The sequence below is a fragment of the Trichechus manatus genome, unplaced genomic scaffold (genome assembly GCF_000243295.1).
Source record: "Trichechus manatus latirostris isolate Lorelei unplaced genomic scaffold, TriManLat1.0 scaffold00070, whole genome shotgun sequence".
NCBI classification, from domain to species: domain Eukaryota; kingdom Metazoa; phylum Chordata; class Mammalia; order Sirenia; family Trichechidae; genus Trichechus; species Trichechus manatus.
The window spans coordinates 3998714-4008916 of NW_004444006.1; the positions used below are offsets into that span (position 1 = coordinate 3998714).

A 10203-nucleotide genomic window follows, 5' to 3' on the forward strand; every position below is an offset into this window, starting at 1 on the left:
ATTAATATTACTCTTAGTTATCTTTTTTCATCTTCTGCATATTATATGCATTTTTCTTCCTCCAGTCCAAAGGTTTGGTGGTAGATGAGGAAGTGGAGGCACAGAAACCCAGTAGTGACTAGTCACCAAGAAGGCCATAGCTTTCCAACTCAGGACTTGCTTTCCCTGAGTCTGAAACTTTTGGGATGCCTTCTTGCCACTTCAGCAGGAGCCAAGCTGTGCAAGCTGAGTGTCAAGAACAGGGAGACCTATAGGTGTCCTATCTAACCTAGCTGTTCATCAGAATCACCAGAGTACCAGGTCCCACCCCTTAAGGTTCTGATTCATGAGTTGGGGGAGGTGTCTGGGAATCTGTATTTTTAAATATAAATGTAACCCAACTACATTGCTGTCAAGTCGATTCCGACTACAGCAACCCTATAGGGCATAGTAGAACTGCCCCATATTGTTTCCAAAGCTGTAATCTTTATGGAACCAGACTGCCACATCTTTCTCCTATGGAGATGCTGGTGGGTTCGAACCACAGACCTCTTAACTACTGTGCCAGCAGAGTTCCTATAAATATAAATGTGCAGCCAGATTTTAGAACCAACAGTCTAGTTCAGTGCCCTCACTTTACAGACGGGAAAAACTGAGGCCAGAGAGTAGAAGGCACATTTTCAAAGTCATATAGGAACCCCTAACTTGATATTCGAGTCCCTCTATGATCTGGTTCTAATCTACCATTTCTCATCCTAGCATCCCATTCATGTACCCTTAGGGCTGCCAGATAAAATACAGGATACCACAACAAATTTGAATTTCAGATATACTAAAAAATTGATCATTATCTGAAATTCAAATTTAACCAAGAGTCTTGTACTTTTATTTGCTAAATCTGACAACCTTATGTACCCTACACTGCAGACCACCTGAATGAACTTCTTCATATGTAAGTTCTGAATTCCTACTTCTAGGACTTACTTTGCTTCCTCACCTGGAAATATTCATCCCATCATTTCCCCCAAAATCTAATTCAATCCAAGTGCCACCGCTTCCCTCAAGCCTTCTTATCCCTTGAGCTGATCTCCATCGTGTGGCTTTTTATAGAGCTTTCTCTGCCTCTCTACTTCCTCCTCCTCATGCTCTATCTTGGGTTAGAGCTCTTTGAATACTTGGCTACATTTCCTGTGGAGCATGAGCCAGCCCTCCTCCAGGTACTTATATATACCTATGCCTAAATATGGACACCCTGGTGGCATAGTGGTTAAGAGTTCGGCTGCTAACCAAAAGCTCAGCTGTTCGAATCCACCAGGTGCTCCTTGGAAATCCTATGGGGAAGTTCTACTCTGTCCTATAGTGTCGCCATGAGTTGGAATCGACTCGACAGCAATAGGTTTGTTGTTGTTGCTTTTTATGCCTAAATATATAAGCATAGGTATATATAAATATGCCGGGAATGACAATTGAAGAGGAATGGCATCACATTCATTGTCGAAAGGAACATTTCAAGATCTATCCTGAAGTACAATGCTGTTAGTGATAGGATATCCATACACCTACAAGGAAGACCAGTTAATACGACTGTTACTCAAATTTATGCACCAACCACTAATGCCAAAGATGAAGAAATTCAAGGTTTTTACCAACTTCTGCAGTCTGAAAGAGATCAAACATACAATCAAGATGCATTTATAATTACTGGTGATCGGAATGCAAAAGTTGGAAAATATGGCCTGGATGATAGAAACAATGTTGAAGGTCACATGATAGAATTTTGCAAGATCAATGACCTATTCATTGGAAATACCTTTTCTCAACAACATAAACGTTGGCTATACACGTGGACTTTGCCAGATGGAATACACAGGAATCAAATCAACTACATCTGTGGAAAGAGATAATGGAGAAGTTCAATATCATCAGTCAGAACAAGGCCAGGGGTGGACTGTGGAACAGACCATCAATTGCTCATATGCAAGTTCAAGTTGAAGCTGAAGAAAATTAAAATAAGTCCACGAGAGCCAAAGTATGACTAAGCGAATAATTTCTTTTATAAGGATCAGCAGAAAGCTGGTCCCTATAAGGCAGAGATTAAAGATATTACAAGTGTCCAACTTTTCCAAACTGCTCTACCATGCCATCATCTCTAATATCAACTACTCCCTCTCCCCTCAGTACTCTCCCTCCTATCTTTGAGTTTCCTAATTCACTGTAATGTCTCACAGAACTCATGAATCATATAAAGGAAATGGCTCACGCAGTTGTGGAGGCTGAGAGTCAGTCTCAGCCTTCCGTGGGTCAGGCATAGGCTCCTCTCAACTCATGTGACTACAGGGGCTGACAAACCCACATCGGCAATTCAGACCACAGGCTGCTGGTTAATAAGGCTGTGGAAGCTGGTGAATCAGGTCAGACAATTGCCCGCCGGCCCACGGGGCTGTGCAGGCCAGAATCCCAGAATCCACAGGTCAGACAACAGGCCTCTGGCTCAAGTCCCAACAACTGGAGGTCAATTGATCATGAACTGGATGCGGGAACCAGATACAGGGAGAGAGAGCTCTGCCAGGACACACACGTATATCTTAGATGCAGGCCACACCCCAAGAAAGGGTGTAACTTGAGTAAGGCTGGGACTTGACTCACACCCTCCTTCAAGACTGCCATCCAAGACACACCCTACACCAATCCTGCCTCATCAACATGTAGACGTCAGGATCCACAACACATAAATTGGAGGACAAACATACAACAATGGGAATCATGGCCTAACCAAGTTGACACATAAGCCCAACCATCACAGGTTCCATATACCTTATTTGCATAGTCCCACTCAATCAGTGTGTGTGAGTTGCAAAGATCATGGCTAGAAGGGCCATATTAAGTAATTCATTACAGTGCAATGACCTTCAATATATCCCACCTGAATTTAGAGACCATATCAAGAATAGATTTGGCACATTGAACACTAATGACCAAGACCAGATGAGTTGTGGTATGACATTGAGGACATTATACATGAAGAAAGTAAAAGATCATTAAAAAACAGGAAAGAAAGAAAAGACCAAAACGGATGTCAGAAGAGACTCTGAAACTTGTTCTTGAATGTAGAGTAGCTGAAGCGAATGGAAGAAATGATGAAGTAAAAGAGCTGAACAGAAGATTTCAAAGGGTGGCTTGAGAAGATAAAGTATTATACTGAAATGCACAAAGACCTGGAGTTAGAAAACCAAAAGGGAAGAACACACTCAGCATTTCTCAAGCTGAAAGAACTGAAGAAAAAGTTCAAGCTTCGAGTTGCAATACTGAAGGACTCTATGGGCAAAATATGGAATGACACAGGAAGCATAAAAAAATGGAAGGAACACACAGAGTAACTGAACTAAAAAGAATTGGTCGATGTTCAACTATATCAGGGGATGGCATATGATCAAGAGCTGATGGTATTGAAGGAAAAGTTCAAGCTGCACTGAAGGCACTGTAAAAAACAAGGCTCCAGAAATTAACGGAATACCAACTGAGATGTTCCAACAAAAAATGCATCACTGAGGTGCTCACTTGTCTGTGCCAAGAAGTTTGGAAGACAGTTATCTGGCCAACTGACTGGAAGAGATCCATATTTGTGTCCATTCCAAAGAAAGGTGATCCAGTAGAATGTGGAAATTATCAAACAATATCATTTATATCTCATGCAAGTAAAATTTTGTTGAAGATCACTCAAAAACAGTTCCAGCAGTACATCCACAGGGAACTGCCAGAAATTCAATCTGGATTCAGAAGAGGATGTAGAATGAGGGATATCATTGCTGATGTCAGATGGATCTTGGCTGAAAGTAGAGAATACTAGACAGAGGTTTACCTGTGTTTTATTGACTGTGCAAAGGCATTCGACTGTGTGGATCATAACAAATTATGGATAACATTTCAAAGAATGGGAATTCCAGAACAAGTAATTGTGCTCATGAGGAAGCTGTAAATAAACCAAGAGGCAGTTATTCAAACAGAACAAGAGGATACTTCATGGTTTAAAATCAGGAAAGATGTGCATCAGCGTTGTATCCTTTCACCATACTTAGTCTGTGTGCTGAGCAAATAATCTGAGTAGCTGGACTATATGAAGAAGAATGCATCATCAAGTTTGGAGGAAGACTCATTCACATACTTTGATATGCAGATGACACAATCCTACTTGCTGAAAGTGAAGAGGACTTGAAGCACATACTGATGAAGATGGAAGACTATAGCCTTCAATATGGATTACACATCAACATAAGGAAAAAAAAAATCCTCACAACTGGACCAATAAGCAACATCATGAAAAACGGAGAAAATATTGAAGTTATCAAGGATTTCATTTTACTTAGATCCACAAGCAATACTTATGGAAGCAGCAGTCAAGAAGTAAAATGACATATCGCATTGGGCAATTCAGCTGCAAAAGACCTCTTTAAAGTGTTAAAAAGCAAAGATGTCACTTTGAGGACTAAGGTGCACCTGACCCAAGCCATGGTATTTTCAATTGCCTCATATGCATGTGAAAGCTGGACAATGACTAATGAAGACCAAAGAAGAATTGATGCCTTTGAATTATGGTGTTGGCAAAGAATATTGAACATACAATGAACTGCTAGAAGAACGAACAAATCTGTCTTGGAAGAAGTACAGTCAGGATGCTTCTGACAGGTGAGAATGGTGAGACTTCGTCTCACATGCTTTGGTTATGTTACCATGAGGGACCAGTCCATGGAGAAGGACACCATGATTGGTAAAAAAGAAGGTCAGCAAAAAGAAGACCCTCAATAGATGGATTGACCTAGTGGCTGCAACAATGGGGTCCAACGTAGCAGTGGTTGTGAGGATTGTACAGGACTGACCGTTGTTTTGTTCTGTTGTACATAGGGGTTGCTATGCGTCGGAACAAACTCTATGGCACCTAACAACAACAACAACATATATAAATATAGGATAATGTGTAAAAAGCACAGGCTCTGAATTCATATGGTGTGAGGGTTAAGGTTGTGTATCAACTTGGCTGGGCCATGAATCTCAATGGTTTGGCAGTTATGTAATGAAGTAGTCACCTCCATGATGAGATCTGATATAATGTAATCACCACCATAATGAGATCTGCTATGAGCAGTCAATTAGTTGAAAGTGAGTTTCCTTGGGAGTGTGGCCTGTGTGCAATGTATATGGACTTTCTGGAAAAGGTCGATGGCTCTTGCCCTGCTCTGGATCCTGCATTCAGCTCGTCATCATCTGACCACCGGTTCTTGGGACTTGGTGGTAGAACATTGAGTTCTTCTTGTCTCAGGCTGGTGGAGTCTCTGGTTCATTTGGTCCTTTAGTCCTTTGGGCTAGTATTTTCCTTTTGTCTTTGGTTCTCTTCATTTTCATTTGCTCCAAGTGGGATGGGACCAATAGATATTATCTTAGATGGCCACTCACAAGCTTTTAAGACCCCAGACACTACTTACAGAAGTGGAATGTAGAACATTTTCTTTATAAACTATGCTATGCCAATTGATTTAGATGTCCCCCAGAACTGTGGTCCCCAGCCTCCCATCCAGCTACTCTGTTCTTCAATGTTTTGGGATGTGTCTAGGGAACTTCTTTGCTTTTGCTTTGGTCCAGTTAGGCTGACTTTCCCTGTATTGTGTGTTGTCCTTCCCTTCATTGAAGTTGACCGTGGTCTACTATCTAGTTAGTGATTTCCCCTTCCCCTCCCTCCCCACCTGCATAACTGTCAAAGAATGCTTTTTTTCTGTGTTTAAACCTTTTCTTGAGTTCTCATAATAGTGGTCTCATACAATATTTGTCCTCTTGTGATTGACTTATTTCACTCAGCATTATGTCTTCCAGATTCATCCATGTTGTGAGATGTTTCTCGGATTCATCATTGTTCTTTATCATTCCATTGTGTATTCCATTGTGTGTATGTACCATAATTTGTTTATCCATTCGTCTGCTGGTGGCCATTTAGGTTGTTTCCTTCTTTTTGCTACTGTGAATAGCGCTGCAATGAACATAGGTGTGCATATGTTTATTCGTGTGATGGCTCTTCTTTCTCTGGAGTGTATTCCTAAGAGTGGGATTGCTGGATGATACGGTATTTCTATTTCTAGCTTTTTAAGGAAGAGCCATATCATTTTTTAAAGTGGTTGTACCATTTTACATTCCACCAGCAATGCATAAGAGTTCCAATCTCCCCACAACTTCTTCAACATTTGTTATTTTGTGTTTTCTGGATTAGTGCCAGCCTTGTTGGGATGAGACGGTATCTCTTTGTAGTTTTAATTTGCATTTCTCTGATGGGTAATGATTTGTTAGCCACCTGAATGTCTTCTTTGGTTAAGTGTCCGTCCCTATCATTTGTACACTTTTAAATTGGATTATTTGTATTTTTGTTGTTGAGGTGTAGCAGTATCTTGTAGATTTTAGAGATTAGACCCTCACTGGATATGCCATAGCCAAAATTTTTTCCCAGTCTGTAGGTTCTCTTTTTACTCTTTTGGTGAAGTTTTTTGATAATCATAAGTGTTTGATTTTTAGGAGCTCCCAGTTATCTAGTTTCTCTTCTGGTGTTTGTGCATTGCTAGTTATGGTTTGTGTACTATTTATGCCATGTATTAGGGCCCTTAGCATTGTCCCTATTTTTTCTCCCATGATCTTTGTCGTTTTAGATTTTATATTTAGGTCTTTAATCCATTTTGAGTTAGTTTTTGTGTATGGTGTGAGATATGGGTCCTGTTTCATTTTTTAACAGATGGATATCCAGCTATGCCAACACCATTTGTTAAAGAGACTATCTTTTTCCCATTTAACAGGCTTTAGTCCTTTGTCAAATATCAGCTACTCATAGGTGAATAGATTTACGTCTGGGTTCTCAGCTCTGTTCTATTGGTCTATGTGTCTGTCGTTGTACCAGTACCAGGCTGTTTTGACTACTGTGGCAGTATAATAGGTTCTAAAATCAGGTAGTGTGAGGGCTCCATTTTGTTCTTCTTCATTAATGCTTTACTTATCTGGAGCATGTTCCCTTTCCGTATTAGTTGGTGATTTGTTTCTCCATCTCATTAAAAAGTGCCGTTGGTATTTGGATCGAGATTGCATTGTATTTGTAGATCGTTTTGGGTAGAATGACATTTTCACAATGTTGAGTCTTCCTATCCATGAGCATGGTATGTTTTTCCATTTATGTAGGTCTCTTGGTTTCTTGCAGTAGTGTTCTGTAGTTTTCTTTGTATAGGTCTTTTACATCTCTGGTTATATTTATTCCTGAGTACTTTATCTTCTTGGGGGCTATTGTAAATGGTATTGATTTGATGATTTCCTTTTTGAAGTTCTCTTTGTAGGTGTTGAGGAATCCAAATGAATTTGTATGTTAATCTTGTATCCCACTACTTTGCTGAAATCTTCTACTAGTTCCAGTAGTTTTCTTGTGGATTCTTTGGGGTTTTCTGTGTGTAAGATCATATCATCTGCCAATATGGACAGTTTTACTTCTTCCTTACCAATTTGGATATCCTTTATTTTTCTTGCCTTATTGCTCTGGCTAGGACCTCCAACACAATGTTGAATAAGAATGGTGATAAAGGGCATCCTTGTCTGGTTCCCTTCTCAAGGGGAATGCTTTCAGTCTCTCTTCATTTAGAATGATGTCGGCTGTTGGCTCTGTAAAAATGCTCTTTATTATGTCTAGAAATTTCCCTTCTATTCTTATTTTGCTGAGAGTTTTTATCAGAAATGAGTGTTGGACATTGTCAAATGCCTTTTCTGCATCAACTGATAGGATCATGTGGTTCTTTTCTTTTGTTTTATTTATGTGATGGATTATGTTGATTGATTTTCTAATGTTGATCCATCCTGCATACCTGGTATGAGTCCCACTTAGTCATGATTATTTTTTTTATATGCTGTTGAATTCTATTGGCTAGAATTTTGTTGAGGATTTTTGTGTCTATGTTCATGACGGATATTGTTCTCTATTTTTCTTTTTTTGTGACATCTTTGCCTGGCTTTGATATCAGGGTTATGCTGGCTTCATAGAATGAGTTTAGGAGTATTCCTTCCTTTTCTATGCTCTGAAATACCTTTAGTAGTAGTGGTGTTAACTCTTCTCTGAAAGTTTGGTAGAATTCTCCTGTGAAGCTGTCCGGGACAGGCTTTTTTTTGGGGGAGGTTTTTTTTTTTTTTTTTAAAACTACCCCTTCAATCTCTCCTTTTGTTATAGTTTTATTGAGTTTTCTACCTCAGTTTGTGTTAGTTTAGGTAGGTAGTGTGTTTCTAGAAATTTGTCCATTTCCTTGAGGTTTTCAAATTTGTTAGAGTACAATTTTTCATAGTATTCTTTTATAATCGTTTTATTTTAGTTGGGTCTGTTGTGATATCAGCCATCTCATTTCTTATTCAGGTTATTTGCTTCCTCTGCTGTTTTTCTTTTGTCAGTTTGGCTGATGGTTTGTCAATTTTGTTGATCTCTTCAAAGAACCAACTTTTCCTTTTGTTGCTCCTTTCTATTGTTTTTCTATTCTCTATTTTATTTATTTCTGCTCTAATCTCTATTATTTCCTTTCTTCTGGTGCCTGAGGGCTTCTTTTGCTGCTCTCTTTCTATTTGTTTGAGCTGTAGGGTTAATGTTTTGATTTTGTCCCTTTGTTCATTTTTGATGTGTACATTTTTTGCTATAAATTGACCTCTAAGCACTGCTTTTGCTGTGTCCCAAAGGTTCTGTTAATATGTGTTTTCATTCTCATTTAATTTTATGAATTTCTTTATTCCATCCTTGATTTCTTCTATAACCCAGTAGTCTTTAAGCATTGTTCAGTTTCTATGTATTTGATTTTTTTTCCTTGCTGTTTTTGTTATTGATTTCTACTTTTATGACATTATGTTCATAAAAGTTGCTTTCTATTATTTTGATGCTTTTGATTCTGTTAAGGCTTGCTTTGTGGCCTAAAATGTGGTCTATTCTGGATAATTCTCTATGTGCCTTGACAAAGAATGTATACTTTGCTGCTGTTGGGTGGAGTGTTCTGTATATGTCTATGAGGTCAAGGTGATTGATTGTGGCATTTAGATTTTCCATATCTTTATTGAGTTTCTTTCTAGATGTCTGTCCTTCACTGAAAGTGGTGTGTTGAAATCTCCTACTATTATTGTGAAGCTGTCTATTTCTGTTTTCAATGCTGTTAGTGTTTGTTTTCTGTATTTTGGAGCCCAGTCATTGGGTGCATATATAAATATATTATGGTTATGTCTTTCTGGTGTATTGACCCTTTAATCATTATATAGTGTCCTTCCTTATCCTTTGTGGTGGATTTTCCTTTAAATTCTATTTTATCTGAGATTAATATTGCCACTCCTGTTCTTTTTTCATTGTTGTTTGCTTGATATAGTTTTTTAAATCCTTTGAATTTTAGTTTGTTTATGTCTTTGTGTCTAAGATGTGTCACTTGTGGACAGCATATAGACAGATTGTGTTTTTTTTTTTTTTATCCATTCCACCTCTCTCTGTCTGTTTACTGGTGTATTTAGTCCACTTACATTCAGTGTAATTATTGATAGGTATGAGTTTACTTCTGTCATTTTGATGTATTTTTTTTAAGGTGTTGACAGTTTTTTAGCACCACTTAATTTTCTGTGCTGAGTTCTTTTTCTTTTCATTATTATTTTATTGTACTTTAGATGAAGGTTTACAGAGCAAACTGTCTTCACATTAAACAATTAATATAAAAATATGGAATGCTTCACAAATCTACGCATCATCCTTTCACAGGGACCATGCTAATCTTCTCTGTATCATTCCAATTTTAGTATATGTGTTGCTGAAGGGAGCACTCATCTTTTTCAATATTGTTGATTTTTTGTTTTCTGAGTCTTTATGTTTTTCTTCTTTTTTATTTTGATGGGTAGGTTTGTTAGCTTCCTCTGTGGTTACCTTGAAATTTACCTTTAGTTTTGTAAGTTTAAATCAATTTTTATTTCCTTTTTTTTTTTTTTGGTTGTTTTTTTTTTAATTGTACTTCAGGTGAAGGTTTACAGAACAGATAGTTTCTCATTAAACAGTCAGTACACATATTGCTTTATCACATTTGTTAACAACCCCACGACATGTCAACCCTCTCCCGAAGGGGTGAGACCAGTGGAGTATCTTAGATGGCTGCTCACAGGCTTTTAAGACCCAGACGCTACTCACCAAGGTAGAATGTAGAACATTGTCTT

The 10203-nt window shown here is 38.4% G+C and overlaps 1 non-coding gene across 1 annotated transcript; it reads right to left on the bottom strand.

Moving 5' to 3' along the window:
- Nucleotides 1-9712: 9712 nt before the first annotated feature.
- LOC111821209 (U6 spliceosomal RNA) lies at nt 9713-9819 on the bottom strand. Its single transcript, XR_002824661.1, has one exon. It is a non-coding gene; the product is annotated as a U6 spliceosomal RNA (small nuclear RNA).
- Nucleotides 9820-10203: the final 384 nt, after the last annotated feature.